At 40.4% G+C, this 8501-nt stretch overlaps 1 pseudogene; it reads left to right on the forward strand.

The window, feature by feature from the left end:
* Positions 1–6032: 6032 nt before the first annotated feature.
* LOC124561756 lies at positions 6033–6151 on the forward strand (annotated as a pseudogene).
* Positions 6152–8501: the final 2350 nt, after the last annotated feature.

Raw genomic sequence — 8501 nt, forward strand, 5'->3', positions numbered from 1 at the left:
ATATTCGTTTTATAAAATCAAACGCCTTTTTCTTGCTGCAGTATACTCGTAATATTTATTTACCTTCCAGATACATTTTGCCTTTTATGTTAAAGACATCTTCAGCGGATTTTTTCTGGAAGAATACAGTTTTTTCTTATATGTGACAACTGTAGATTCGAAACAGTTCATACCATAATTTTTAAATGAATACAACGTTACGTACAGTTACTCCTCTGTCCTGCAAACATCTGCGTTTCGCATTTCAGAAAAAGCATGGAAAACGGCAAGCGAAATATTCGCGCAATTAACTTACGCAGTTGGTCGAAAACCCACTCGCCAGAGAAACGTATAAGGTCTAACAGTAATAAACATGCTCGAATATTTGTATCCACTTAATGCAGAAACAAGATTCAGCGAACAGTAGTCTATTATAGCAGCACTGATCACTGGCGTTGAATAAAAAGTTATGAAACACAAGAAAATATTCCTTGAACAAAACATTTCCAGATGTACGGTATGATCGCTCGTCATGTTGTTATACAGATTAAATTTTCGACTGCTGCTGTAAGTAAATGGATAAAGAGAAGATTAAGGTTTAACTCCCCGACGACGATGACGTCATTAGAGATGGAACTTAAGCTGGGAAACAATATTGAAGGATATCGGCAGGGTCCTTTCCAAAGGAACCATCCCAACATTAGTCTTTAGGGATTTGGGAGATTAGATCGACTCCTGCAAGAACCCTTTTTAATAGTATCGCCATTTCTGCCGTAGGTTTCAATGTACTGACCATTTTCGTTCACGATCCTGAAGACGAATTACTATCATGAACTTTAAAAAAGTAATAAATAAATGAATAAAAAACTCAGTGGAAGCACACTCACCTACAAAAGTGTCCAAATTGGATGCCGTTATGTCAAAAACAGATATTTTAACATGGGACTGCAATCACCTTTCAGAAAGAGTTTCACGGAAAACTTATGCCTGTTCTTTCCCATAGCAAGTTAAACGATCGAAATATGTGTAAAATCAGTAACGGATTTTTATGTTCTTCCGTTTTCAAATACATTAATGAGCAAAATTTATATAGTAAGTACGTAAAAACATTACTTACTGTGTTGCTGAGCCGGCCGCGGTGGTCTGGCGGTTAAGGCGCTCCGTCCGGAACCGCGCGACCGATACGGTCGCAGGTTCGAATCCTGCTTCGGGCATGGATGTGTGTGATGTCCTTAGGTTAGTTAGGTTTAAGTAGTTCTAAGTTCTAGGGGACTGATGACCACAGATGTTAAGTCCCATAGCGCTCAGAGCCATTTGAACCAGTTTTGTATTGCTGAATTCCATATTCCCTCGGTTTACCTCTTCATGCCCGCCTACGTGCGTTCAGAAACTCTCTTTCTCAAGTAACTAGTTATCGCTAAAACTTGACCATTGACTGTCCTAAATCTAGCTATCTTTTTCAATAGTTATGACATTCAAACCATTAATATGTGCTGTCTCTTCAAGTTCTTTTTAAAAAAAAAAATCTTTTCGCTTCGCTTATGAGACTCCAACGATTTTTCAGCATGTTACCTCCATCGTTGAGTAAAGGCTTTTACTTTTGGCACACAGTTTTGCAGCTCCTTTGTAGGAATATCCCAACAGTACATCACTTCTTACAGACATAGCGCAGAATTTTGACCACAGCTAATTTGAAAACGTTAGCATTTGTCTGTCAGATGGCAGTTTGCTTCCGTTATTTCGTGAAAGTATGACGAAGACGCAAACGAAGAAGAATTATTTCTACTTGCTACAACTGGTATATTTACTTAATAATTCATTACGTCAAGATCACCTAATTTCAACAGTATTCACATCGACAGTTTCTGCAGTTTATAGCCATCTGCAGATATGACAATTAATCCACTAACACCTTAGTCTGAAAACGAAAGACTATGGGATGGGCTGGTTCGGGTCGTAAAAAGGAACGGCTCGATTCGCTCTGCCGTCTCCTAACTTGGTTCGGGGTCACTGAACCGTCACGTCTCCCGACAAAGGTGTACTTTGAAATGAGAAGGCATTAAGGAAATTGAAGTGAAGTACCCCGTGTCTAAATTAGGTAGTGAATAAAATTGTCACAAAAAACGTAAACCCGTCATCAAACTGAAGGTCGTTTGAACAGTACAGCGCCCTACTAGGCGTGGTTCTATTGGAGATGATTTGCTGTTGTAGTCCTCAATCCTTTGAACTGACTTACCCTGCGTTATAGGGTGGATACCGAACCACCGTGCATCCAGCCTGTAGGAATACATATCATAGTTACTGTATTTTAGGGTTCTGTACCTCAGTCGATGAAACGGAGCTTTTATAGGATCACTTTGTTGTCCGTCCATCCTTCCGTCTGTCTGTCTGTCCGAATGTTAACCCACCTTTATCTCCGGAGTGAATAGGGTTAGCCGGCCGGGGTGGCCGAGCGGTTCTAGGCGCTACAGTCTGAACCGCGCGACCGCTACGGTCGCAGGTTCGAATCCTGCCTCGGGCATGGATGTGTGTGATGTCTTTAGGTTAGTTAGGTTTAAGTAGTTCTAAGTTGTAGGGGACTGATGACCACAGAAGTTAAGTCCCAAAGTGCTCAGAGCCGTTTTTTTTATTAGGGTTATCGAGTTGAAATTTCTGTCACATATTAAGGTAAACAGTCCCCTGGTGGTCTACATAATTTAAGCTACTAAGTCAGTGCAGTCAAAATGTACGGCCATTTATGTCACATATTTCGATACTCGCAGCTTTACTCATCAAAACCTAAAGATGAGCTATGTATATTATAAGAACGCGCAGTGTCGCCAAAAATGTCCGAAAGATCAGACATCACGATGAATCCGCAACTGTGGTACATGTTGTGTAATTTGGAGGTAGAGTGGAGAGAAAGAAATCGAAAGGGATGGAATTAATATAAGTGTAACTCTAAAAATGTTGATAGACTGCTGAAATAAAGGAGATCTAAGTGGTAGTAAATCCGTCATTGCGATTACACGGTTCGGACTGTATGGTATCTTCGGTGAAGTTATGTTTTCTAAAATCCTTTCTTGTCTCTTCTAGTCATCCCACGGAGTTTTTTAATTTGTAAAGGAAATTAAAAATGTTCTTTGTTATGCTATTGTCATTCATTCTGTAAATATGACTGTAAGACTATAATCTCCCTTTCCTAAATGTGTCTGTGATTCTTTCTACGTTTATGTATATATCTTTATTTTTTCTTTTCGTCCAGTTGTTATCTTTCTTCTGTGGTGGTTGTAAAATTTTTCTGAGTATTTTCCAGTCTTTCCTTTCCAGTTCTTCTTATTCACCTTATTTATTCAATGTTAGCCATTCAGATCTGTGAAGTGCTTCTGGTCTAATTACTGTTGTGCAGTGTTCAATTTTTTCCTGGAATGATGCTAATATTTTATTATATTGGTTTTGGATGAGTCTGTATGCTAATTCCATTTTATTCACTTTTTCTTTACTGGCTGTGTTATCTAGCCCATTTCATTGTATCCATTCACACAAATACTTAAACTTATTAACTATTTTCATGTTTCTGTGTTGTATTTGTATAAATTTTTCTTTGTTGTGTTTATGTTCAATGTATTCCGTTTTCTCATACGATATATGTAACCAATTTTTAGGTGCAATTTCACAAAGTGTTTCTATCATTATATTTCCATCTGTTTTATCCTTAGAAATTAAATGGTTCAAATGGCTCTAAACACTATGGGACTTAATATCTGAGCTCTTCAGTCCCCTAACTACTTATACCTAACTAACCTAAGGACATCACACACATCCATGCCCAAGGCAGGGTTCGAACCTGCGACCGTAGCAGCAGCGCGGTTCCAGACCTTACAACTTACTTCAATCATAAAGAAAAACGAGACATTCCACCTCAGATCTCCCTCGTCCTTGCCCTAGATGGATTACTTCGATGTTTTTCTGTTGTAGTTCTTTATCCAATTCTCTCATGATCTTCTCTAAGACGAGATGGAAGATATTCGGTAAGAACCCATTGGCTTGCTGAACACCTGTGGTAATTCTGAAGGCTTCAGAACCTTTCCCTAGGAATTTAACTTTGAAGCAGTGTCTGTTCGACTAATTGTATGGTGATTTTGTCGATGCCTTCTTCTTCCAGTATTAGGAATACTGTCTACTACAGAATCGTAAGCTTTTGAAACCAATGATTGCAGCGACTGTGTTAAGGTTCTGCATTGTTCTGATCCTGAGTCTTATTTTTTTTTTTTTTTTCAAGTTATGAATATGCTCTGGGCACGATCTACTTTTTCTGAATCCCCTTTGCTACTGGTTAATTATATGTTCTTATAAGAGATAAGTATTGCCGTCGAAGAGGGGGGGGGGGGGAGATTAATGTTGATGGTGTTCACAACACAAATCAGTGACGTGGCAGCTGACGTATATTACTTTATGTGACTTTTTGCTGGCGATGCAGTTGTGTATAGGAAGATAACTTTGTTAGAAACTTGTACGAAGTGGAGAGATACTTTAAGGTAATCAGCGATACATGATTAGCTATTAGCTGTTTAAGGTGGAACGCCCATATAAATCCAGCTGTGTGAAAGGTACATGTCAGACTGAGATTTGTCGGAGTAGTTCATCCTAGAAAGAAGTTGCTCGCAAAACGGATAAATTTTCAAGTAGTGTTCACCGGGGTGAACCCCTTATTATGTTACTAACGAGATAAACTGAGGAGATTCAAAGAAGAGCTGTGCACCTCGTTAAGGGTTTGCTTACTCAGGACCAGAACTTTGCTGAAGAATTCAACAATCTCTAATGGGAAATGCTACTACGAAAAAGATCGTGTATCGTGGAATGCGTTGTATCTAGTAATTCAGAGAGTCCATCGGCAAGTACAAGATATTACTTCGTCTATCTCATATTGCGCTTAATGACAACGTGGACAAAAGTAGACAATTTTATTCCTATCTACGAAGGTACCGGTACTGATAATATTTTCCGTTCCACACTGAAACAGGAATGGGAGGAAATGGCGTGGCAAACGAAGTACCCTCAGACATGTAACATGCAGTGTACGCAGACGACAAATGAAGATATTAATAGTCGCTACTCCGATACCCAGCTATAAGTCAGGCACATTCTTACACACATGAAGTGCTGGGAAGTGGACAAACATACAAGGAACGCTGATCTCCTGTCAGCTTTAAGCCGACCTCGGAACATTGTATGTGTTGGCAACTCCAAAACGCTGTGACGATATACACATTCTTGCTTTGTGTTCGATGTAGCGCGAAGGTATGCGGTTGTCTGTCGTCCTGACGAGGGGATGGAGAAATACAGTACAATTTCTGCTGGTTCCAGCCAGCATAATCGACTCAGACATGGAACACCAAGCTGCAAACTGCACAGTTACCTGTCCTTTTGCGCAAGAAGAAGCTGCGCTAGCGATCTCAGCACCTTATCCAGATGGAATCCATTCAGAGGTACTCAAAAGACGCACCACAGATCATCCATTTTTAACAACATTATTGAACGCCACCTTACTGCCAATCTGGGTAGCTAGAGTTTGGAAAACCTCAAAAAGCTGACAGAAGTCTTTCAGGTCCTAAAATATATCACTTAATATGTCTGATAAACATATCCCAAAGGTTCAAGAGATGGTACTGCGCAAACGCCTATAGGCCCATAGAGCTATCCAGGTCCTGAGACCTCGTCAGTTTATCTTCAGACATAGAATATCTGTAGTTAACACCAGTAACCAAGCATTACACATTGTTAAAACAAAACAAACAAGTACACCACAGCCATAATGACAGACACTGCAGAGCAGGTTGATAACTTATGGTGGCCAGCATTATTTGCCAGATTAAGACAACTTGAGGTACCACAGTCTGTGTATGACAGGCTTTTAGATATCTGCAGAGGCAGAGTACTAGAATGGCAGCTGGGCAGTCACAAAGTTATCAAACGAATTAGCAAGGGTTGCCGTCACAAGTCGATCTGTGAACTCATGTTCTAGGACATAGCTATTGAATACATCCTGCAATAAAACAGATGTTGTCACATATGCCAACGGTCTTGCCACACTGGTAGCACCGGTTTCCATCAGACCACCGAAGTTAAGCAGTGTTGGGCTTGGCTATGACTCTGATGGGTCACCGTCTGGGTCTGCCAAGTGCTGTTGGCAAGTGCTTGCACTCAGCCCTTGTGAGGCCACATCATCGAGAAGTAGCGACAACGGTCACGAAAAATGACACGGCTAGAAGAGCCTGCCCCTTTGTATTTGCATCTGGTGACGCCTAGGGGCTTAAGGTGATATGGCGGCTGGTTGGTAGCGTTGGGCCTTTAAGGTCTTATTGGATGGTGTTACTTTGTTTGTTTGCTGTCATGTATGCAGACGATCTGCTGGTATTTCAGGGTGATATGGCGGCTGGTCGGTAGCATTGGACTTTTAAAGTCTTATCAGATGGTGTTTCTTTGTTTGTTTGCTGTCATGTATGCAGACGATCTGCTGGTATTAGTGTTTGCAAACAACAGAGCCCAGCTAGAAGAGAAGTCAGTTGAGCACAACATACGAACACCCAACGATGTAGCAGTAACAAACTGTTGTGCACATAGTTCCGCGTAGTCAGCGCGTACACAACTTTCCCACTAGAGCGCGCCCCACTAAGCACAACAGCGCAGGCGCAGCGCTCGTCCATCTCCGCTCTACGAGATGGCGCTGTCTTGGAGACGGACCAAATTCTGCTTCCACCGATCCGCATATTAATGTGTAGCGCAGCCAATGAGATTACAGCTAATGTAGAACCTTCTCTCCTTGCGGATCACACTCGCGCAGTGATACCTGAACGCTCGAGGTATTTGTCTGTACCAGTCTATAGTCAAGTTTCAGTCTGCGCCTAATAAGATTATCATATTCCTGTACATAGCCATGAAGATAAATGTATAGACACTTTGTCAAGTATCAGAGATATGTGAGAATAAGATTAACGTACCAAGGCCAAAGGAACTTCAGATTGTCAATTGTAAATAGCATCCAGAACCAAGTTAAGTAATTTTTAGGCGTTTTATTATTTTAATAAATGTGTGTGAAAAGTAATAAAGTTCTGTTTGAAGTGGTCACCGTCAATCTGCTACTCTAAGCGTGCAAGTGGCATTTCTATCGTCTGACCTAACGGCAGAAGATAAACACGCCACAATAAGACCACGAGTCATATTGCTGACACTCGTCTACTTCGTTAGAGCGACAAGTCAAATAATCTGATGGTGTGTGTACCGAAGGTCTTACAGTACACACACCACACAACCTCTAGACAGGAGAAAACAAAACAACTTACAATTACCCAAAGGACTACTGATTAGGGAGCCTTCATTTAAAACTGGGGACACAAGTGTTAAATGAGCAATTGTAACACTACATTGTAACACAAGTAGATGAGAAACAAAATTTCCATGAATGTCTAAAGATGACAAACACAACAGAAAAATATTACACAAGTTGGTAAGGCTAAGTTCAAGAGAATACAAATTACCTGAATGTACCAATGTGTTTTGTTCGAATTATTACTATGTTTTGCATCCAATGTACAGGTTGTTCGGAAGTTCCCGATACAAACTTCTAGGGCTTGTAGAGAGGAATTCGTACAGAGTATTATGAATGTACTGCTTCTGTTCTATGCTGTTTTCAATATATGTATAATACGTCCACGTCTGCTGATGGAAACAGGGAAATCTCAGTTAATTGTCCTGGTATGCAATAGGGTAGACAGGTTAACGTGATGTTTTAACAATGACGGTGGTCGCCACATCGAGGTGCTGTTGTAATGCATCTGTCACGTTCTATACGTACAGTATGATGGGTTCTATTTTTGTTTTGAAATGAAGTAAATACACAGTGTTTAAGTGTTAATACAAACGAGTCTGCTTATGTGGTAAGTTAAAGTTCCGAATAGACTGTATGGGCACTCACACTGAATTTGATAACAAATACAGTCTCAACCAAGCGAGGATAGAGGAGTGTTCTCCTTAGATTATCCGTGGGATTCGATAACACTTCAGTGGAATCACTATTTGTGGTATTTGTCATACACCTCATCGATATCATGATCAAAAATTGGGGTGCAGTGCACGAGTTACAGATGGGGAAATTAAACCAGATAAACACAATTTTCATTGCACCTATACAAAATAAGCGCAAATATAATTTCTCGTGGATGAATACGTTGCAAGATGAATGGAAAATGACAAAAGGATGTAGTCTAAGAATTTTTCTCCACAGTAAAAGGTTTGTTAAGAATTAAAATTAATGATCCCAGTCGATGAATGGTATATTTCTTAACTGGACTTGGACCTTATCTCATCAACACTTAACCCACATGTGTCTGAGACAAATACCAACCTGTACATGCGGGGAAGACGAGTCCTCGGAACACACATGGTCGTTTTCTGTGAAAAACACACAAACATCAGCGAGACACTACACCTATACTACAGAAATGCGAAATCTCAAGTTTTCACAATAATTAGCAGTGACACCA

This window comes from Schistocerca americana, chromosome 1, assembly GCF_021461395.2.
Source record: "Schistocerca americana isolate TAMUIC-IGC-003095 chromosome 1, iqSchAmer2.1, whole genome shotgun sequence".
Classification (NCBI taxonomy): Eukaryota; Metazoa; Arthropoda; class Insecta; order Orthoptera; family Acrididae; genus Schistocerca; species Schistocerca americana.